The sequence below is a fragment of the Pelophylax lessonae genome (assembly GCF_965119305.1).
Source record: "Pelophylax lessonae genome assembly, chromosome: 1".
In the NCBI taxonomy this organism is placed as follows: domain Eukaryota; kingdom Metazoa; phylum Chordata; class Amphibia; order Anura; family Ranidae; genus Pelophylax; species Pelophylax lessonae.
Window position 1 is genome coordinate 481,480,220 of NC_138768.1, and position 24,198 is coordinate 481,504,417.

Sequence of the window (24,198 nt, forward strand, 5' to 3'; positions counted from 1 at the left end):
AGCAGACAGGTGGCGCCCGTGAGGTGTTTACAGGACTTGGATAATGCTGAGACTGGAACGTGGTCGGGTGGATAGCCAAGATCAGGAGCCAGGTGGATATCAGAGCAAGCGTGGTCAGGTGGATAGCCGAGATCAGGAGCCAGGTGGATATCAGAGCAAGCGTGGTCAGGTGGATAGCCGAGGTCAAACACAGGAAGCAATCAGGAGACAGGTCAAGGACAAGCCGGGTTGGTAACAGGAGACAGGAACTGGAATATCACAGGGATAACACACTGGAGGAGCTGAAGATCAACCAGCAACTAAAATCACTGGCAGGTTTCCTTAAATAGGCCCAGGTAAATTGCTGGTAGTGCTGCTGGGTCCTAAAGTCCTTCTCCTGCCAAAGTGCTGATGGCGCTGCTGGGTCCTAGAGCCCTTCTCCTGGTGTTTGTGCCCTGACAGTGCCCCCCCCTGACGGGCAGCCTCCGGATGCCTATTTGAGAAATTTTCTCTGGGTATTTGTCCTTAAACTCTTGGAGGAGTCTGGGGGCATGTACATTGGCTTCGGGTTCCCATGAGCTTTCTTCGGGTGGATACCCTTTCCATTTAATTAAGAATTGGGTTTGTCTCCCTCTCTTCCTGCAGTCCAGGATTGCTTCCACCTCGAATTCTGTGTCCTCACCAATCGTCACTGGCGGTGGAGGTGGCTCCACTCTCCCTGGAAATGGATCTGGAACAGTTGGTTTAAGCAAGGAGGTGTGAAAAACCGGATGGATCCTATATGAGTCAGGCAAAGATAGTTCGTAAGCCACTGGGTTAATTTCCCGTTTGATCTGAAAAGGCCCAATATACCTTGGCCCTAGCTTCCGTGAAGGGCAGGCCAATTTCAGGTTGGCAGTAGACAGCCACACTTTGTCCCCAACCTTGAAGGAAGGATTTCCCCTCCGTTTCCGATCAAAGTGTTTTTTGTAATCCACTTGGGCTTTCTGTATGGACTCCCGGAGGACCTGATAATTGTTTTGAATGAAAACAAGTCTGTCCTGCAAGGTAGGTACAGAAGTTTCAGGCATAATTTCAGGCAGGGCAGCAGGGTGGAATCCATAATTAGCCCAGAATGGGGACTGATTTGTAGCTGAATGGACAGAGTTATTATAGGCAAATTCCGCCAGCGGAAGCAGGGATGCCCAGTCATCTTGGGAAAAAGCTGAAAAGCAGCGGAGGTATTGCTCGAGGGTTTGGTTAGTACGCTCCGTTTGCCCATTACTTTGGGGATGGTAGGCAGATGATAAGCAGAGTTCCACTTCCAAGGCTTTACAAAGGGCTCTCCAAAATCTAGAGGTGAATTGCACCCCCCGATCCGAAACAATGTTCTTTGGTAGTCCATGAAGTCTTATGATCTCCTTGATAAACATGTGAGCGGTTTCCGCTGCAGAGGGAGTACCAATCATTGGTATGAAGTGGGCCATTTTTGATAATCGGTCTACCACAACAAGGATGGTCGTGAATCTTTCAGAGGGAGGAAGAACAACAATAAAATCCATAGAAATCATTTCCCAGGGGCGATTAGGGATAGGCAAGGGTCTTAATAACCCCCAGGCTTTGACTTTGTCACTTTTGCTACGTAGACATATGGTGCATGACTTGACGTAGGATCTACAGTCCCGACTGAGGTTAGGTCACCAAAAGGACCGCTGAATGAGCTCGTTAGTTTTACGGGCCCCAAAGTGCCCTGCAAGTCGGTGGTCGTGGAATGCCCTGAGAACCAGAGACCTAGCTTCTTGAGGTACAAAGATTTTGTCCTGGTGCCAAAGTAATCCACCCTGCCTCCTTAACGAGTCATGTTCGGATTCGGGGCACGATACAGAAGCTTGTTCAATGGATGCCTTTAGGCTAGGTTGAATCAGCAAAAAATTTTGGGCAGATAAGATAGTGCTTGGAGGAGCACATTCAGCAGATTCGGGGAACATCCTGGACAGGGCATCGGCTTTCCCATTTTTGGAACCTGGGCGGTATGTCAAGTGGAAATTAAATCTCGAAAAGAATAAGGCCCACCTGGCTTGTCGAGGTCTTAGGCGTTTTGCAGATCTTAAATATTCCAAATTTTTGTGATCTGTGAAGATCATAATTGGATGGTTAGCGCCCTCCAGGAGGTACCTCCATTCTTCGAGAGCGACTTTAATTGCCAGGAGTTCTCTGTCACCCACGTCATAGTTTCTTTCGGCCTGATTCAGCTTCCTGGAGCAATAGGCTACTGGGTGGAGCAGGGCCTTTGGGCCCTGACGCTGCGAGAGCACGGCTCCCGTAGCTACTTCGGATGCGTCCACCTCAAGGACAAAGGGAAGAGCTGGGTCAGGGTGTTGCAACACTGGAGCAGAGGTGAAGAGAGCCTTCAGTTTTTCGAAAGCCGCTTGAGAATCTTGGTTCCAGGAGAAGCGTGAGTGCAGGCGAGTGAGCTGGGTGATCGGGGCAATAATAGTTGAGAAATTCCGAATAAATTTCCTATAAAAATTAGCGAAGCCCACAAACCTCTGGACCCCTTTCTTGTCAGAAGGTGCAGGCCACTCCAAGATTGCTGATACCTTCTGAGGATCCATGGAAATCCCTTTCGTGGAGATTATGAGTCCTAAGAACTGGATAGATTGTTTCTCGAACTCACACTTTTCTGCTTTAGCATATAAGCCATGGGTTCTTAAGGTCTTTAACACTTTTCTGACGTGCTCTCGATGGAGTTCAAGCGAGGCTGAGAAAATTAGTATGTCGTCCAGATAGACGATTAAGAACAGGTCAAGGTATTCTCTGAAAATATCATTCACAAAATGTTGGAATGTGGCGGGGGCATTAGATAGCCCGAAGGGCATCACAAGGTACTCAAAGTGACCAAAGCGTGTTCGGAAGGCGGTCTTCCACTCATCACCTTCCCTAATACGAACCAGGTTATAGGCCCCCCGCAAGTCCAACTTCGTGAAAACCTGGGCTGTTCGGAATCTTTGGAATAACTCAGGGACGAGAGGGAGTGGGTATCGGTTCTTGATAGTAATTTTATTAAGGTCCCTATAGTCAATGCATGGTCTGAGAGAACGATCCTTCTTCTCGACGAAGAAAATGCCAGCTCCAGCAGGTGACGATGAAGGGCGGATGAATCCTTTGGCAAGGTTTTCATCTATATATTGTCGGAGGGCCTCCAGCTCCACTTCGGATAACGGAAAGATGCGCCCAAAGGGGACTTCAGCTCCAGGTAGCAACTCAATTGGGCAGTCGTAGGACCGATGTGGGGGCAAGGCATCGGCACCTTTTTTGTCAAACACATCAAGGAAGTCAAGGTAGGCTGAAGGAACAGCATGACAGGGATCCGGTGTAGGTTGAACGGAGAGACACACTGAAGAGTTGACAGGCGTAGGGACGCCACAGTGTTGCTGACAATAGGAAGATGAGAAGATGATTTCTCCCTTGGGCCAGTCAATTTGCGGGTTGTGGGCCCGTAGCCAGGGTATCCCTAGGATGGCTGGGAAAATAGGAGACCTGATGACATCAAAGCGGAGAAATTCCCGATGGCCTGCTTCTGTTGTGGCAAGGACAGGGATAGTCTCCTGAGTGACTGGTCCAGAGCTAGGAGCAGTGCCATCTGCTAAATGTACATCAAGTCTTTGTTCCTTCAGTTTCAGGGGTATGCGCAAGTTCTTGGCTAGGTTGATATCCAGGAAGCAACTACAGGCTCCAGAGTCAATGATCGCCTGCAGCTTTACTTCCTTTCCATCCACCTGCAGAGAGATGGGGAGAATTAAATGAGTGGATATAGTCCCAGACAACTGAAGGTAAGAGGGGCGTGGAAGGCTGGACTTCCTTGGGCGGACAGGACAACTGCGAAGGAAGAGGCCCGAAGTCCCACAGTAGAGACACAAGTTATCCTGTCGTCTGCGTGCTCTCTCTTCAGGGGTTAAAGCAGGGCGGAGTAGGCCAGTTTGCATGGGTTCCCCATCGGACATATTCATGGACTGGGGAATAGAGGCTGGGAGTGTTGGTCCTGGGACCTTTGGCATTATCCATGTGGGTCGAAGGGTCTGAGTGCGTTCGGACCTTCGCTCCCGCAGCCGTCGGTCTAGTTGGATAGAGACTTGGATGAGACTCTCTAGTGAGGCGGGAGCCTCAATCCTAGCCAACTCGTCCTTGAGAGACTCAGATAAGCCTTGCCGGAACTGGTATTTTAGGGCGGCATCATTCCACCCAGTATCAGCTGACCACTTGCGAAATTTCACAATGTAATCCTCCACAGGTCGTCTGCCTTGTACAAGAGCATGAAGGGCCGACTCTGCGGTGGCCGTCCGTTGTGGATCATCATATAAGGTAGCCATAGCTTCAAAGAAGGTGAAAACTGAATCCAGGACTGAGTTCTTTTGCTCAATGAGATTATGAGCCCAGGACTGTGGCTCATCAGATAAGAGTGAAATGATGAAACCCACCTTGACAGTCTCAAGAGAAAAAGTCCTTGGTTGCAGGGCAAAGTAAAGGTCACAAGCATTTTTGAAAGCTCTGAATTTCCGTCGGTCACCTGAAAAGCGATCGGGAGTGGGAACTCTGGGCTCCGGAGGGGGTAAACCCATAGCAGGTGCGGCTGTAACAGAACAACTGAGAGGGTGAAGGCGTCCTTCCAGCTGAAAGTAGCCATCTTGTAAGCTCTGGACTGTTTGTGTAAGAACTGTAATCTGCTGACCTAGGGCCTCTAATGCGGAAGCACCTCTCTCGGCCTCAGACATCTTGGCTGGTTGATACTATCACGTACCTGGTGCTAGAGGCCAATGGAGAGAGAGGGCTTCCCTTGCGGCTAAGTTCCAGACCCCCCTGAGGATGAGAACAGGAGAGGTCAGGCCCAAAGTAGCACGGGTCGCCTGCTGGATTGTGTGCAGGAGGATCCAGAGTACAGCTGGAGTGCTGGAGTGGAATCAGCAGACAGGTGGCGCCCGTGAGGTGTTTACAGGACTTGGATAATGCTGAGACTGGAACGTGGTCGGGTGGATAGCCAAGATCAGGAGCCAGGTGGATATCAGAGCAAGCGTGGTCAGGTGGATAGCCGAGATCAGGAGTCAGGTGGATATCAGAGCAAGCGTGGTCAGGTGGATAGCCGAGGTCAAACACAGGAAGCAATCAGGAGACAGGTCAAGGACAAGCCGGGTTGGTAACAGGAGACAGGAACTGGAATATCACAGGGATAACACACTGGAGGAGCTGAAGATCAACCAGCAACTAAAATCACTGGCAGGTTTCCTTAAATAGGCCCAGGTAAATTGCTGGTAGTGCTGCTGGGTCCTAAAGTCCTTCTCCTGCCAAAGTGCTGATGGCGCTGCTGGGTCCTAGAGCCCTTCTCCTGGTGTTTGTGCCCTGACATCCAGAGGGCTAGAACATCCCCGCCGGGAGCTGAGGGAGCCCCCCCAGTATCCAACATAGGGCACATCAAATTGAACATCCCAGAAGGCAGAGAAATAAAGCCAAGATAAGTCATAAGGGACGGTATACAGTGGTCATCACCAGAGATATCTGTGTGAGTGAATAAAAATGTATATAAATATTAGTTAAAATCCTATTTTGGTATACGTGGATAGTGTCGTGTATACCCATCATTAAATTCAGTGGGTGGTTATTTGGGCGGTTAATGATGAGTAATACTACGCATTAGTCCTGTGCTGATTTCTGATAGGTTCTCTTTTTTTTCGTTCAGCCCACAGGCTGCATGAAAAAAAAAACCTATATGCCAAACAGGGACCAGCAATGTACTGGTACGTTGCTGGACTTTGAGTGGTTATACCAGGATGATGCCTGCAGATTTAGGCATCCTCTTGGTATCGTTTTTTTACAGCCAGCGGTCGGCTTACATGTAAAAGCAATCCTAGCAGGTAATTGCCCGCTAGACTGCTTTTACATGCAGTGGGAGGGGACTCCACCCCCCCACCGCCGCCTTCCGCAGCCTTCCGTGGTTTTTCTCGGGCTCTCCTGTCCCACCGGTTAATCCGAGAGTTCAGCCGGTGGTTCAATTATCTAACCATAGAGCTGATTGGAGACGAGAATGGCTCCAATCATCTCTATGGCCTAAGATATCGGAAGCTACGAGCAATTCATGACTTCTGTTTCGCCAGAAATAAACAGCGCCATTGGGAAATTGGGAAAGTATTTTATCACACCAATTTTGGTGTGGTGGTCAGATGCGTTAAGGTCAGAGGAAATATCTAGAGTCCAAAAGACCCCAATTTTTTTTAAAAAGAGTACCTGTCACTACAGATTGCTATCATAGGGGAAATTTAAATTCACCGTGATAACAATAAAAATGATAAAAAAAAAAAATTAAAGAAAAGGTGTCAAAATAACATAGAAAAGCAAAAAAAAAAAAAAAAAAATCAAGCCCCCCTGTCCCCCTGTGCTTGCGCGCAAATGCGAACACAAGCGTTGGTCTAGTGTCATATGTAAACTGCAATTGCAGCATGCATGTGAGGTATTGCCGCGAACGCCAGGTCGAGGGCAGTAATTCTTGCAGTAGACCTCCTCTGTAAGTCCAAAGTGGTAACCTGTAAAGACTTTTAAAGGCTTTTAAAACCGTACGTAGTTTGTTGCCGTGGCACGGGCATGCGCAATTTTTAAAGCATGTCATATTAGGTGTCTATGTACTCGGCATAAGATCATCTTTTAAATTTTACCAAACAATTTGGAATTATATAGTGTATTTCTGCATTTAATATAAAAAAGTGTTTTTTTACGCAAAAATTGCGTTTGGAAAATGTGTGACAAAAAAAATTGCAACATCCACCATTTTGTTCTGTAGGGCCTCTGCTTTAAAAAAATATATAATGTTTGGGGGTTCAAAGTAATTTTCTTGTAAAAACAAAATATTTTTTCATGTAAACAAAAAGTCACAGAAAAGGCTTGGTTTTCAAGTGGTTAGAAGAGTGGGTGATGTGTTGCTAAAATTGAGCATAAAATGCCAGGACTGTTCAAACACCCCCCAAATTACCCCTTTTTGGAAAGTAGACACCCAAAGCTATTTGCTGAGAGGCATATTGAGTCCATGGAGTATTTTACATTTTTCCCTAAGTTTCAGGAAAATGACAATTTGTTTTTTTTTTTGTTTTTTTTTTTTACACAAAGTTGTCAGTAAATGATATAATGCTCACACATGGGTATATGCTCACACATGGGTATATGTGAAATGACACCCCAAAATACATTCTGCTGCTTCTCCTGAGTACAGGGATACCCCATGTGTGAGACTTTTTGGCAGTCTAGCAGCGTACAGGACCCGGAAAACCAATCCGCACCTTCTGGCTTTCTAAGGGCGTAAATTGTTGATCTCACTCCTTACTACCTATCACACTTTTGAAGGCCATGAAATGCCAAGATGGCACAAAACCCCCCCAAATGACCCAATTTTGCAAAGTAGACACTCCAATCTATTTGCTGAGAGGCATGGTGAGTATTTTTCAGCTCTCATTTTTTTTTTGGAAAATGAAGAAAAAACAGGAAAATGCATTTTTTTTCCTCTTTTTTCAATTTCCAAAACTTTGTGACAAAAAGTGAGATCTGCAAAACACCCAACATGCCTCTCTGCAAATAGCTTAGGGTGTCTACTTTCCGATTTGGGGGGGGGGGTTGTGCTGTCTTGGCATTTCATGTCCTTCGAAACTGTGATAGGTAGTCAGAAGTGAAATCAACAATTTACGCCCTTGGAAAGCCTGAAAGTGGTGATTGATTTTCGGGGGCCTGTACTCGGCTAGACTACAAAAAAGTCTCACACATGGGGTATCCCTGTACTCAGGAGAAGCAGCAGAATGCATTTTGGGGTGTCATTTCACATATACCCATGGCATGTGTGAGAAATATATCATTTAGTGACAACTTTGTGTAAAGAAATAAAAATAAAAATAATAATATATTTCCCAGAACTTGTGGCAAAATATAAAATATTCCATGGACTCACCATGCCTCTCAGCAAATAGCTTGGGGTGTCTACTTTGCAAAATGGGGTCATTTGGGGGGGTTTTGTGCTATCTTGAAATTTCAGGGCCTCCGAAACTGTGATGGGTAGTGAGGTGTAAAATCAAAAATTTACGCCATTAGAAAACCTAAAGATGGGGATTGATTATCGGGGTCCCGTACACAGCTAGGCTCCCAAAAAGTCTCACACATGGGGTATCCCCATACTCAGGAGAAGCGGCAGAATGTATTTTGGGGAGTCATTCCACATATACCCATGTCATGTGTGAGAAATTTATCTTTTAGTGACAACTTTGTGTTAAAAAAAAAATAATAAGTTGTAATTTTCCCAAACTTGTGGCAAAATATAAAATATTCCATGGACTCACCATGCCTCTCAGCAAACAGCTTGGGGTGTCTACTTTCCAAAATGGGGTCATTTGGGGGGGTTTTGTGGTATCTTGACATTTCAGGGCCTCCTAAACCGTTATAGGCAGTGAGAAAATGCAATGAAAAATGTACGCCCTTTGAAATTCTGATGGTGGTGATTGGTTTTCGAGGTCCTGTACACAGCTAGGCTCCCAAAAAGTCTCACATACGTGGTATCCCTGTACTCAGGAGAAGCACCAGAATATATTTTGGGGTGTAATTACACATATACCCATGGCATGTGTGAGCAATATATCATTTCAATGACAACGTTGTGTAAAAAAAAAAAATTTTTTTTTTTAGTTATTTTTCAAACACCTGTGACAAAAAAATGAAATATTCAATGAGCTCAACATGCCTCTCAGAACATTCCTTAGGATGTCTACTTTCCAAAAAGTGGTAATTTGGGGGGGGTCTTGTACTGCCCTGCCATTTTAGCACTTCATGAAATGAGCTAGGCAGTCAGAAATTAAAGCTGTGTAAATTTCAGTATTTACACCATAGTTTGTAGACTCTATACCTTTTGCGCAAACCAATAAAAATATGCCCATTGAATTTTTTTTTTGTCAAAGACATGTAGCTAAATATATTTTGGCCAAAAAAAATGACATAAATTGAGTATATTGGATATTTTTTAAAAGACAAAGTTGAAAATCTCATTTTTTTGCAAAATGTTTGCTCTTTTTTTATTAATATCGCAAAAAATAAAAATCGCACAGGTGATCAAATACCACCAAAAGAAAGCTCTGTTTGTGGGAAAAAAGGACGTAAATTTCGTTTGGGTACCACATTGCATGACCGCACCATTATCAGTTAAAGTCGCACAGTGCCGAAGCACAAAAAGTGGCCCAAATGTAAGACAGCAAAATGCTCTAGTGGTAAAGTGGTTAAATGCAAGGGATGTTTATAGCACAATATAAGGTATAGCTGTTTAGTATTCAATATAATCACTAACTATGTTTGTGATTTGATATTTCCACGAATACACCCTTGGTTTTGGCAAGTAGGAATAAATAGGGCAGCGCCATTACCCAATATTTTATTTTAATTTCTAATATGGACCCTACACTTGTGGTGGGTAATTGGGGGGCAGCAGCTGGCTATATGTATTTAGGCCTTACTTCCCATATTTATACAGTGGAGGCTTGAGCCATAAGCACGGATTATATATTTTTTCTTCTTACATGGAGTTCACCAGAGCTTCACAGGTTGCCACTGGAGTCCTCTTCCACTCCTCCATGATGACATCACAGAGCTGGTTAATGTTAGAGACCTTGCACTCCTCCACCTCCCATTTGTGGATGCCCCACAGATGCTCAATAGGGTTTAGGTCATGCTTGGCCAGTCCATCACCTTTACCCTCAGCTTCTTTAGCAAGGCAGTGGTTGTCTTGGAGGTGTGTTTGGGGTTGTTATCATGTTGGAATATTGCCCTGCTGCCCAGTCTCCGAAGGGGGGGGGGGATCATGCTCTGCTTCAGTATGTCACAGTTAGTGATTGGCCAAATAGATCCCTGTTTGGTTTGCACCAGAAAATCTCGAACAGGGGAAAAGTTCTAGCGAACATTCAAACCCTATTAAAGTCTATGAGACACGAACATGAAAAATCAAAAGTCCTAATTTTAAAGGCTTATAAGCAAGTTATTGCCATTGAAAATGTATGGGGACCCGGGTACTGCACTGGGGGACGTACAACAATGCAAAATAATGTTTTTAAAACTATCACTTTTAAAGGAGCTGTGATTTCAATGGTGCTTAAAGTGAAACAATAAAAATGAAATATCCCTTTAAATATCGTGCCTGGCGGTCCCCTTAATGTGCTTGTATAGTGGCACATCTGTACGATTTATGTAGCCTTATGTAGCACTACTGACATTTCCAAAGGAAAAAATATAATTTAATTTAAGGTAAAGGGTTTAAGGTAAAGGATTAAAAACACTCACAAAATTGCAAGGTATAGCGGGTAAAGGAAGAGTTGATGTGTTCCAAGAAGCCTTACGGGACCTGGGGAGCCACAGCTCAGATGAGCGGACATCCGGGGCTCTGCTTCCTGTGTGGGTGGTCTCTATGCGGCGTAGGGCTCCTAGCAACTATGCAGAGATGCAGGTGGCCAGTGTCCAATGATGCTGGTGGATGGCAGGTTACTGCATCTCTGCATAGTTGCTAGGAGCCCTATCCTGCATAGAGAACGCCCACACAGAAAGCAGAGCTCTGGATGTCTGCTCATCTGAGCTGTGATTCCCCAGATCCCAAAAGGTTTCTTGGAACACATCAGCTCTTCCTTTACCCACTATACCTTGCAATTTTGTGAGTGTTTTTAATCCTTTGCCTTCAAATAAAATGTGAAGTTACTGCACTTAGAGGCGCCTTGCTTTTTCTTTCATTTTAGCGTAGAGCTGCTTCTCTCAAGCGCTGCCTAGGTACAGGGACCTACATGCCGTTTGCTTAGATCCACGGAAGCGCCCATATATTTACTCTCTGTCACCTCTTTTTTAAGCACACTTGGAGATGGTGTGAGCCATGCAGGTGGAAAGTAGCCCAGCATATCAAGTGGTTTCAAGGAGCATTCTTTGATACGGCAGGAGTGACCGTTTTTTTTCCCTCAGGGGAACTGCTGATCTGGACCTGGTGGTAAAACACAGGTCTAATCCTAAGGTGAGAGGCCATCTTTTAGGTGGTGGAGGAAGCACGAGCACCTTTAAGCACTTTTCTAGCCAAGTTTTGCACTTTGTGAAGGAAACAATATGAACGGATTGATTCACTTTATATGGACATTTATTAGCTACATTTTGCACTATTTGATTGGAATATTGCACTATATCTGCACTTTGATTATTGCATGCATTTTATTATCTGGCTAATTTTGCACATGTGGACTGTTTATGATGCACAAGTAGCACTGTATCTTTGAATACATTTTGACACTATGATCTGTTGTGCGTTATACGTTTGAGAATATTTCCCGCACGATAATTATAACAAGTTCCTTCGCTTAGTTTCTTTTTAACAGCATATACCAATCTATATGAATACAGACTAAATAGAGAATATATGTTTATTCACAAGACATGTATTCACAATAAAAGTTAGATGTGGGTGACATAAAAACACAAACTCACATAAAATACAAACTTTAATTTCAACACTAGTTAAATTGGTTTTGCTCAGCAATGTAGTTGAACGGAAAGGATTACCTTTTCCCAGAAGTAGTAAAAACCATATAATCAATAATTAAGTATCAGACAAAAGCGTCTGCGATTTGCGTAGCCAACAGTTACTCCTCTGCAGTTGGAGTGAGAGATAGACTATGTAAAATTTGAAGCTAATTCGCTAATATATCGCTAAACCAAGAATGGAAAAATAAAAATAGAGTTAGAGAAAAATCTACAATGGTTGTTACAACTGGGAAGGTAATCTAAATATCCTGAGCATACAATATTTATAGCATACAAAGAATCAAAAATGAATGAAATCAATAAAACATATTTACCCTTCCAAAATGGCTGCTGGTTCACAATGGTCGTTTCCAGAGTTTCCTAAGATGACTGCCTTTCCCAAAATTATGGCTGGTTAAGGAGGAGCCACTTAAGGACCGGCCTATTTCTGACACTTGTTGTTTACAAGCTAAAATCATTTTTTTTCGCTAAAAAACAACTTAGAACTCCAAAATATTATGTATTTCATTTTAGCAGAGACCCTAGAGAATAAAATGGAGATCGTTGCAATATTTTTTATCACACCGTATTTGCGCAGCGGTCTTCCAAACGCAATTTTTTGAAAAAAATTAACTTTCTTTGAATTAAAAAATAAGAAAACAGTAAAGTTAGCCCAATTCGCTTCTGTGCGTGAGCGAAGAGACAGGGCGCTTACATTTTTTTTCCCTAGATTTTATTTTATTTATTTTTAGTTTTTTTTTTTAAATAATTTTTGATCATTTTTATTCCTATTACAAGGAATGTAAACTTCACTTGTAATAGAAATAAGCAGGACCTCTTTATTGTGAGATCTGGGGTCAGAAAGACCTCAGACGTCACAACTACACTAAAAAAGAAAAAAAAAACTGCTGAAAAAAAATTGGCCATTTAAATCTGTTGCTAGGAGATGTCACTCCGGTCCTTCAAGACCATAGATTTGAGTGGGGGCCATCTTGCCCTCACTCGACTTCCTGTCTTTGAGGAGTGCGGATCGGATCGTTTTCCCCGCTGCCGATGGGGAAAACGACCGGGGCACGGCGGGAGGGGGGGCACCTCTTCCACCGCACCGTAAGGGTGATCCTGCAGTGAATCTGCCGCTGGGACCACCCTTATCTGAAAGAGGACCACCCTCTGTTTCTTAAAATGTCTGCTGCCATAACCCCGGTATTTAACAGCAAAGTACCGACATAAATCGACGGCGGGCGGTAAGTGGTTAAAGTTTTTCAGAGTAGGAGGCGTGAAGATGAGGGTGTGAAGTAAGATGGAGTGTGTGTATGTGTATGAGTGTGTTTCTGTGTGTGTACTATGCCTTTTCTGGGTTCTCCTATATACTGCTTAGGACAAAAAGGCCATAAAAATAATAGGCCTAACCCAGGAGTTGGAACTTCTTCCCATTGGTTGGCGTAGATAACAATTAACTTGTTGTGTAATCAGGCAATTACCTCTTTTAACCACCATGTATGTCTTGGAGCAAAAATATATGGTAGAAATGAATATACTAATTTGTAGAAAGAAAAAAAAGTCCATATTCTCATGGTGCAGGCATGGCCACCTGATATTTCTGTTCTATTTTGAAAGGTTCAGATCTGGTAACGCCTTTTAAAGAGTATGCATTATTAATACCTTGTATATATTTCTTGGTTAAGAATAACTGATTTACCTATATAATATCTAGATTGATACACACTAACCTGTAAATATAAACTCTTTGACACATGGGATATATTCAATCAGAATATTATGTACTAAAAGGTCATTATGCTAGCAACAATGCAATCATGATTTGGGATAGGATTTAAAATCTGGAATATAATCTGATCATCATATTCTACTATAATAACAGATTTGTAGCACCCTACAGGTAGGTGCTAGGTAAATGCATAGTGGGCCTTGTCTGCCTAACAGCAGGGCCATGATTGCATTTTGGTTAGTGTCATGGCTTCCAGGTGTGTCTGCTGAAAGGGGAGTCTCCCCACTGGCTCAGTGAGTGGCGATTTTGGCTCTGAGGAAGAGGGTCCTCCCTCGAAACGCGTAAGCCACATCAGGTTTTGAGGACGCCATCACGCTATCCAGCAGTAGAGAAGTGTCCTGGAAGCGAGCGGTGCCCATTTCCTATATGCTTGTTCATATGCTACGTCTGTGAGTATATTGTACGCTACCCTTCTTTGATTTTAATAAACTTTTAAGTGGTAATGCACAAGGTCGGTGCGCCCTTCTCTTGTTTTCTTTCAGTGAGAGGCTTCTCATAGGGCAGTGGAGGAAACTCAATCAGGGACACATTCAGGCTTGTAACTACCCCAGAAGGCAGATTTTGCTGCAAAGGATTCTGGGAGTGGGTATAAGTCTGAGGGGCATGTGTGACTCTTGGTCTTTGGCAGGAAGCAGAGTCCCAGGAGGGAGAGTGCGGCTGTCTCCCCTCCTGTCAGAAGGTGGATGTCTCGGTGCTGCCTGAGAATCCAGAGAGTGCTGAGTTGAGCTGAGGGGGATCCGGTGTGCTGAGAACCAGCAGAGAGTGAGAGGGGATCCAGTCCCAGGAAAGCCTACATAGGTCGTGAGTACTGAGGATTGCCACTGGGGGTCTGCCTAGTGTCAGAGCGGACCACACCGGAGAAGGTTCTAGGATCCAAGTATCAGCTAGCTGTAAAGGGGGTGCCTGGTCAGAGGACCCTGAAGTGATAAAGGGGGTACCGTCAGTTTTGGGCCCTGAAAAGTTACTGCACAGCGTGTGGTGCATCAGTTAAGAGTTTCAGCTATACAGAAATCCACAACAAGCTGCCTCAAGCCAGTGCAAGGCTGGAGGGAGTAGTCAGTGAATTTGCAGTGCAAGCAGTGTCAGAGGTTCAATGTTCTACAGTCCTGGATCTTTTGGACTTAAGTCGGAAGTTCCGGCACAGCTTTTAGAGATACAGCATGTTCAAAGCGCCAGTAAGCGTTGGCTAGCATCGGCTGGTGTCAAGACAGCGCTAACAGGCATTTTTGCTATAAAGTCCCGGAATTGTATATAGTCAAGCCAAAGGAGTATCCCACTCATTCCCTTCTCCCATCCCCTAAAACTACAATAAAACAACCAAACAAAGATGCTGGAGTGGTCGATGTGTCAGTTCTCACACCCAGGGCCGCAGCTCAAATGGACTGAAGAGGTAACCGGTAACAATGGCAGACCCACCTCAGGCCACAGGCCTGGAAATCTTGCTACAGATATAATATAATTTTCAATGTAATATTGACCATATAACCATAATCTCCACATCCCCTCTTGGTATATGATGGATCATGGAGGTTGTAGATACTTATGATCATATTCTGACAAGAGAAAAAAAAAAACATTCTTCTGAAGGCTTCTTTGTTGTTTACTTTCCCAGAGTCGAGACAGTGGTCTGTTAATTGGGTAACCCATTTTACAGCTGTCTCTTTGAGGTCTGTTGGGAGATGACCTTGTATGTAAATCTTCCCCCACGGTTGTCTCACCTGGGATCAGCAGTTTCGTTGGTTGTATTTTCCAGGGTATTATATTCATGCTCTTGAAATACTGTATGGTCTTTTTTAGGTGACCGTAGAATATAGTTTATTATCTCAAGGGTTAGTAAAAACCAGCTTACCACTTTTCAAAAGAAACAAAGTAAACAGAAACATGACGTCTACCTGAGAAATTTCTTGTGAAGGCCTCGAGTTTAGTCTTGGGGATTATTCAGTTCTCAAATCTTCCCATGCAATTATGAAAAAAATGCCTATTTCTTACAACAGTCCTGACATAAGCTCCTTTGGCAAAATTGTGAAATCACTGTAGCCATTTGAGACATTTTACCAAGGCAGACTGTCAGAGAAACAGCCATATTGCAACTGGCAACTCTGCCAGTACTTCCAATGGCCGCAATGGACTCAGGCCATAGACCCATTGTCAGTGAAATGGCTGTGCCTATAAAAGGGCTCTGCTCAGCCCTTTGCTTGGATCCTGAAGTACCCTCCCTGAAAAAACAGCAAGGGTTGCTGTGGCATCAGGATAAAATAAGGTAAGACCTCAAGTTCTTAAAATATTTCATGACAGTAAACTTGCTGGGCATTTTGGGGTGCGGAAGACCTCGGAGCTTATCCAACGTTCTTTTTGGTGGCCCAACCTTGGGCAGGATTGCAAGGATTACATCGGCTCTTGTACCATCTGCCAACGTAACAAGGGGTCAAGTACCAAGACTTGGGGTTTGCTAAGACCACTTCCCATTCCTGAGCAACCCTGGAAAAAGATATCTATGGACTTTATTGTTGAACTACCCCCTTCAGAAGGATTTTCCACCATCTTGGTGGTAGTGGATCGCCTTTCAAAAATGGCCCATTTTCTACCCATGGTTGGCACACCTTTAGCCCTGGACACAGCCAACATATTCATAAGGGAGATAGTCAGGCTACATGGTCTTCCAGACAACATTATCTCAGATAGAGGAGTGCAATTTACCTCCAGGTTCTGGAGGGATCTCTGTAAATCCCTGTCCATTGAAGTTTCTCTTTCTTCCACATACCATCCTCAGAGCAATGGGCAAACAGAGAGGACTAATCAAACTCTAGAACAATACTTACAATGCTTTTGCACCTGTTCCCAAGACGACTGGGTCTCGCTCCTCCCCTGTGCGGAATTTGCTTACAACAATTCTCTTCATGCATCCACCAACCAGTCCCCTTTCTGGGCAAATTATGGATTTCATCCCTCCTTTCTGCCTAACACCCTTCCGGAAGAATCAGTTCCTGCTGTCCAAGATCAGATCAGCTTCATTCAAACCAACTATTAAACCCTACACGAAGCCATGCGTAAGGCCCAGGAGGACTATAAACGGTTTCATGACTGTAAAAGAAAGAAGGGTCCGAATCTCAAGATTGGAGACAAAGTCTGGCTGTCAGCCTTGAACCTTAAACTCTCATGCCCATCCAGGAAGCTTGGGCCAAGGTTCATTGGTCCGTTTGAAGCCAAGAGGGTGATCAATCCTGTGGCTTTTTAGCTGGCACTTCCCGACTCCTTTAAGGTACACCCAGTTTTCCACATCTCCTTGCTCAAACCAGTTGTCCCCAGTCCATTTCCTGGGAGAGACGAGCTACCTCCACCTCCTGACTCGATCGAAGGGGAGACGGAATTTGAAGTTGAGTCCATACTGGATTGCCGAAAGAAAGGGAGACAAACTCAGTATCTTATTAAATCGAAAGGTTACCCCCCTGAAGACAATTCCTGGGAACCCGCTAGTAACCTGCATGCCCCTAGGCTGGTACAGGAATTCCACAGGAGATTCCTGGGAAGTGTGGCCCGGTTGGGCATCCAGAGGCTGTCCAGAGGATGTCGGAGAAACAGCCATGCTGCAACTGGCAACTCTGTCAGTACTTCCAATGGACTCAGGCCATGGACTCATTGTCAGTGAAATGTCTGTGCTGCAAACTGGCAACTTTGCCAGTACCTCCCATGGCCGCAATGGACTCAGGCCATAGACTAATTCACTGGCCTATAAAAGGGCTCTGCTCAGCCCATCAGATTTCTGGATTGTCTTCAGCTCTTCCTGTTTCCTGAGCATTGCTACTTCCTGGATTCCAGTTTGACCCGGCTTGTTCCTGACCTGTCTGCTCTCTCTCCTAGCTTTGACCCTCGGCTTCGTCTGACCATCCCTGCTCCAGTTTGGCTCTCCCGTTATCTGATCTCGGCTTGGCTCACGGACTTGCTTCCAGTCTACCTGCCCTCCAGTACCTGATCTTGGCTTTCCCACGGACTTGTCTGCTTCTGGCTTTCCTGCTATACCTTTGGCTTGCACCTGTTGCAGCTTCCTGTGTTTGACCCCCGGCCGGTCTTACATGTTACACCTACTGCCTGGTTGTTCCTGGTTCCTCCTTGGACTGTCCGGTGTATTCCTGCCCAGCACTCTGCTAGAGACCGCCTGTCTACCATCAGGACCCTGCCGGCAACCAGTGCTTCTGTGGGCGCTACACCCTCTGTCTCAACCCCAGGGGTGTGCCGCACTCAGCCGCAAGGGGAGCCCTCTCTGCATCTCGGCCTCGGATCAGGTACGTGACAGACTCTTGAAGAAATAGGGTTTAAATCGGGCTTTGAAAGTTTTGTAGAAAAAGATGGTTCTGTACAGTGGAGATGGCTGGGGTGTAGACACCTTCAAATAGGTGCAGGGACTCCCATAGATTATTGAAACTCCGAATGATGTATGTATCCAAGGGTTGTCATCCACCTGTTAGTGGGACATGGATCACTCCGGGTACCTTTTGATCTTGGCTGTCTTGACAGGTTCTTCCTGGTAGACTGGCCATCATGTGTATACCGGGGTCCTTCATACGGTAATCTCTCTGCATGTCTCAGACACATCAGATTCTCGGTTTACTGATCAACTCAAGGACCTTTTAGTCCTGTAAAGAAAAATGGATTCCATGATAAATGACACATACATTTTTTATTAACATAACCTCTGGTTGAAATCACAATGTAAGGTTGGTATCCTGGGCTTCCTCAGAGCCCCCCTTTAGTCCAGTGTGTGATCAGTCCTTTATCTAACTACTCTGGACAGCAAGACTATACATGAGACCTTTCCCATGGGAGATATACCTCGGGGGCTCATTAACAAGAGAAAATGTGCTTATTGCTATGGATACCAGACACTTAACAACTGAAGTAGTAATAAGAAGAATATTTTTACATTACAGTCAACCTGCTACTTGGGAGGCATAAAGATAAGATCTCCCCCTCTGGGGCAACAAAAACTACCTTATGTCGTTGACTCCTCATTGGTTACCATCATATAAGAACCCTTAAACCTCTTAACCTCACTAGCATCATTAGGATTTGGTCTTCCTTTGGAATTACCGTCTTCAGTGATTTCTTGAAATTGGACTGTTTTGAGCGACTTGCTTAAGTCAGAGAAATGAAGTGACCACAGAAAAAAGGAGAATAGTTAATATCTAACGACCAAGAACCCCTGGAAGGGATTTCAGGATCCTCATGACTGTGACCTGGGGATAAAATGGTGTTAGAACCTCTGTCTCCTATGCCTTCATTCAGTGCATTCCTCTGATTTCTGGAAATTAGGCCATTCAGGGATTCTGTGGCCCTTGGCTAGCCACAGGATTTGCTCCTAACAAAGGATTATTTCTGTTCTGGGCTGCAATCATTTGATCCAACCTTGCCTCTATTTAGCTTACGGACTCTTCAGAATCAGGTTGTTGGTCCCGATTTCTGCGATTCCTAGGTCCTTCGGGCTCAGACTGGTTAGACAGACCACCGCCAGAACCACTTGCTTTATTCTGGTGTGGCAGTCTGGGCCTTAATGGCTCTTAATCTTCCCAGGGATTTTGGGGAGCTCTAGGATCTGGTGGATCCCTATTTGCTTGTGGGGGTCCCCCTTGTTGAGGATATCGGGTAGAGCAAGGGTTTCCATCCTCGGGGGTAAATCAGGCCCTTTGGGGATACTCCCTATAGTTTCTCCTAAACCTTGGGCCCTGTGCCCTTTGAGGGAAATCCTGAGGTGGCTTCTGCTCTCTCCCCCCCCCTCCTGACTGGTGAGGTGTCCGGTGTCCCCCTTGGGGGCCTAGGCGGCAGTTCTCCTCTGACTACCTCAGTGTACATTTTACTTCTTGTTTTAAGGGTTGAGGGGAAATGAGCATTTCTGCCACAAATTTGGTTACAGGTTCACGCTTTTCTCTGTACTCACTGGTCTGTTGGATTGAGTACCAATTGTCACTCTTTCTCCAATCATTCCAGTGAGCACCCCAATTGGTAGTACTTTGATAAACAAATTTTTATCTATGTGGGTAGCACCTCAAAGAACAGGGCTTTAAATTCTGAGTGATTATATTCTGGCTCCTTCATTGCTAGGTGGTAAGCACTTTTGAGCACAGCCAGAAATTCAGTGAGGCTTTGGTGATTGGCACATATTAGATTATACTAATAAACAATCTTACAGCAGCGCTAACAGGCATATAATTGATGGTGAAAAGTAAAGTGTACCAGTGTTTATACAGTGCCTTGCGAAAGTATTCGGCCCCCTTGAACTTTGCGACCTTTTGCCACATTTCAGGCTTCAAACATAAAGATATAAAACTGTAATTTTTTGTGAAGAATCAACAACAAGTGGGACACAATCATGAAGTGGAATGAAATTTATCGGATATTTCAAACTTTGTTAAATAAAAAACTGAAAAATTGGGCGTGTAAAATTATTCAGCCCCTTTACTTTCAGTGCAGCAAACTCTCACCAGAAGTTCAGTGAGGATCTCTGAGTGATCCAATGTTGACCTAAATGTCTAATGATGATAAACAGAATCCACCTGTGTGTATTCAAGTCTCTGTATAAATGCATCTGCACTGTGATAGTCTCAGAGGTCCGTTTAAAGCGCAGAGAGAGAGCATCAGGAAGAACAAGGAAGACCCCAGGCAGGTCAAAGATACTGTTGTGGAGAAGTTTAAAGCCGGATTTGGATACAAAAAGATTTCCCAAGCTTTAAACATCCCAAGGAGCACTGTGCAAGCGATAATATTGAAATGGAAGGAGTATCAGACCACTGCAAATCTACGAAGACCTGGCCGTCCCTTTAAACTTTCAGCACAAAGAAGGAGAAGACTGATGCAAAACGTTATGTTTGGCGTAAAAGCAACACAGCTCATCACCCTGAACACACCATCCCCACTGTCAAACATGGTGGTGGCAGCATCATGGTTTGGGCCTGATTTTCTTCAGCAGGGACAGGAAATATGGTTAAAATTGATGGGAAGTTGGATGGAGCCAAATACAGGACCATTCTGGAAGACAACCTGATGGAGTCTGCAAAAAACCTGAGACTGGGATGGAGATTTGTCTTCCAAAAAGACAATGATCCAAAACATAAAGCAAAATCTACAATGGAATGGTTCACAAATAAACATATCCAGGTGTTGGAATGGCCAAGTCAAAGTCCAGACCTGAATCCAATCGAGAATCTGTGGAAAGAACTGAAAACTGCTGTTCACAAACGCTCTCCATCCAACCTCACTGAGCTCGAGCTGTTTTGCAAGGAGGAATGGGCAAAAATTTCAGTCTCTCGATGTGCAAAACTGATAGAGACATACCCCAAGCGACTTACAGCTGTAATCGCAGCAAAAGGTGGCGCTACAAAGTATTAACTCAAGGGGGCTGAATAATTTTGCACGCCCAATTTTTCATTTTTTTTTTTTGTTAAAAAAGTTTGAAATATCCAATAAATTTCGTTCCACTTCATGATTGTGTCCCACTTGTTGTTGATTCTTCACAAAAAATTACAGTTTTATATCTTTATGTTTGAAGCCTGAAATGTGGCAAAAGGTCGCAAAGTTCAAGGGGGCCGAATACTTTCGCAAGGCACTGTGTATATATATATATATATATAATGAATACATCCAAAAATAATTAATAATAAAGTGCATAAATAGATGAAAGTGCGTTCATGAAATATTGACAGTGCAAATAATGCAAATAGTGCAAACAGTGCTGAATAAAGTGCAGTCCAAAATAAGTAAGTAATAAATAAATTAAGATTAGCGGGATCCGATCCGTCCTGGGGAGGGAGAGAGCTGGATCTTGCTCTGCGGAATACCCTAACCACGGGCCTAAATAGGTCAACGCACACTATACCGACGGGGCTTAGGTGCGTGTAAACAAGAAGTTGTTATAATAGAATAGGGAGGGCGGGTTTAATTTTAGGATGTTTTTTTTTTGTGTTTTGTTCTTCCCTTTTTTCCGTATCCCCTTCCTTTCCTACATCCGGGTTTAAATGGCGACTATAAAGTTTATGACATTGAACGCAAGGGGTCTAAACACACCCGAGAAGAGTAATATGTTACTAAATGATTTGAGACGTTCCCAAATAGATATAGCATTAATACAGGAGACACATTTTAAAGAAAATAAAGTACCTAAATTCAGAAATAAAAATTATCCGTGGGGATATCATTCGAGGAATAGAGAGGCTAAATCAAAAGGGGTATCGATCCTTATTGCCAATAGAATACCATGGACCCTGCAGGAAACACAAATAGATCCAGAAGGGAGGTAAGTTTTTGTTAAGGGATCAATAGGAGAGGTGAAGGTAACGTTGGCAAACATATGTGCCCCTAATTATAATCAAGTTACTTTCTCTGTCACTCATTGACAGACGCAGTCCTCTTGATTAATATCACATTGGGTTATACTGCCCTCTACAGGAGTAGGACTAGGCAGAAAAGAAAAACGTTTTGGCCACACCTTAGGGGCAGTCCCAGAGGGTATATCCTCTCTCTGCTACAGGAAGTCAGTTTTTTTCTCGTTCAATCATTTTTATTGAGAAAAAAATAAGTACAAGCAAACATAAGTATCATAAAGAACGTTGTAAAACAGATATACTCATAGAAGCTATGTAAGGTACAATTCTCCAAGAGTAAGAATCATGAAAGTAAGCTTCCAACAAACATTGTGGAAAACCATGGGCCTGGAAACCAGGCAACTACTGAGGAATTCTTTATAACAAAGAGTCGTAAAGGAATTATAACTGAGAACGAAGTAACTCTTGGAGAGTCCGTAACATTGAATACTGATGTTTAGGTAAGTGCTGTCCCAAATTCCCCCTAAGAGTCTCCAAGATGAATACAAGATGAGGAGAACAGTAGCATCGGTGGTTAGATCCCTGCCCCCGAGTACCCTGTAGGGTTGCGATACATTCGGGGAACAGGGTACACACCAGCGCAGGACAGCGTCCCCAAGAACGGCAGGGAGCCATCGGCCATTTTGCACACATAAGGAAGGTGGAGGCTAATAGTGAGGAATCCGGGAGAGCTACAAGGAAGTCAGTTTTTTTCTGTCTAGTTAGGAGTAAAGACCTAAGTTCCTTGCTGGGATCTTTGGTCCTGGCAAGATTTTTTAGAAAAACTTTTTTTAGGCAGCTTTTTTCTCCAGTTGTTCCTGTGAGATCTTCAAGCAAGTATGCTGAAACTGGGCGACGGGCTGGATTTTGAGGGGACAATAGAGTTTATTGCTGCCCTGTCCGCATATGTTACAGTGACATACACCCATTGCGTACTTTTGAATTGCGCCTGGCAATAAAAAAAAATATTTAGGGGACAAAAAAAGTTGATTGCGGCCCTATCTGCATATGTTACAGTGACATAAACCCATTGCGTACTGTTGTATTGCGCCGTGCAATAAAAAAAACATTTTGGGGACAAAATCGTTTTATTGCTGCCCTGTCCGCATATGTTACAGTGACATACACCCATTGCGTACTGTTGTATTGTACCGTGCAATAAAAAAAACTATTTAGGGGACAAAAGAGTTTATTGCTGCCCTGTCTGCATATGTTACAGTGAGATACACCCATTGCGTACTGTTGTATTGCACCTTGCAATAAAAAAACTATTTAGGGGACCAAAAAAGTTGATTGTGGCCCTGTCTGCATATGTTACAGTGAGATACACCATTGCGTAAAGTTGAATTGTGCCTTGCAATAAAACAAACTATTCAGTGGACCAAAAAAGTTGATTGCGGCCCTGTCCTTATATGTCACAGTGAGATACACCTATTGCGTCCTGTTGAATTGTGCCTTGCAATAAAAAAAACAATTTAGGGGACAAAAGTGTTTATTGCTGCCCTGTCCGCATATGTTACAGTGAGATACACCCATTGCGTACTGTTGTATTGCTCCTTGCAATAAAAAAACTATTTAGAGGACCAAAAAAGTTGATTGCGGCCCTGTCCTCATATGTTACAGTGAGATACACCCATTGCGTCCTGTTGAATTGCGCCTTGCAATAAAAAAACTATTTAGGGGACAATAGAAGTTGATTGCGGCCCTGTCTGCATATGTTACAGTGACATACACCCATTGCGTACTGTTGAATTGCGCCTTGCAATAAAACAAACTATTCAGTGGACCAAAAAAGTTGATTGCGGCCCTGTCCTTATATGTCACAGTGAGATACACCTATTGCGTCCTGTTGAATTGCGCCTTGCAATAAAAAAAATTATTTAGGGGACAAAAGTGTTTATTGCTGCCCTGTCCGCATATGTTACAGTGAGATACACCCATTGCGTACTGTTGTATTGCGCCTTGCAATAAAAAAACTATTTAAAGGACCAAAAAAGTTGATTGCGGCCCTATCCTCATATGTTACAGTGAGATACACCCATTGCGTCCTGTTGAATTGCGCCTTGCAATAAAAAAACTATTTAGGGGACAATAGAAGTTGATTGCGGCCCTGTCTGCATATGTTACAGTGACATACACCCATTGCGTACTGTTGTATTGCGCCGTGCAATAAAAAAAAAAACATTTAGGGGCAAAAAAGTTTATTGCGGCCCTGTCTGCATATGTTACAGTGAGATACACCCATTGCGTACTGTTGTATTGTGCCTTGCAATAAAAAAACTATTAAGGGGACCAAAAGAGTTTATTGCTGCCCTGTCCGCATATGCTACAGTGACATACACCCATTGCGTACTGTTGAATTGCGCCTTGCAATATTAAAAAAAAACGATTTAGGGGACAAAAAAAGTTGATTGTGGCCCTGTCTGCATATGTTACAGGGAGATACACCCATTGAGTACTGTTGAATTGCGCCTTGCAATATAAAAAACATTTAGGGGACAAAAGAGTTTATTGCTGCCCTGTCCGCATATGTTACAGTGACATACA

The 24,198-nt window shown here is 43.9% G+C and overlaps 1 protein-coding gene across 1 annotated transcript in view; it reads left to right on the plus strand.

The window, feature by feature from the left end:
• The window catches only part of TBXA2R (thromboxane A2 receptor), a gene marked incomplete at both ends in the record, with an annotated part of 124,913 nt that overhangs the window by 8,792 nt on the left and 91,923 nt on the right, over positions 1-24,198 (plus strand). The window lies entirely within an intron of this gene.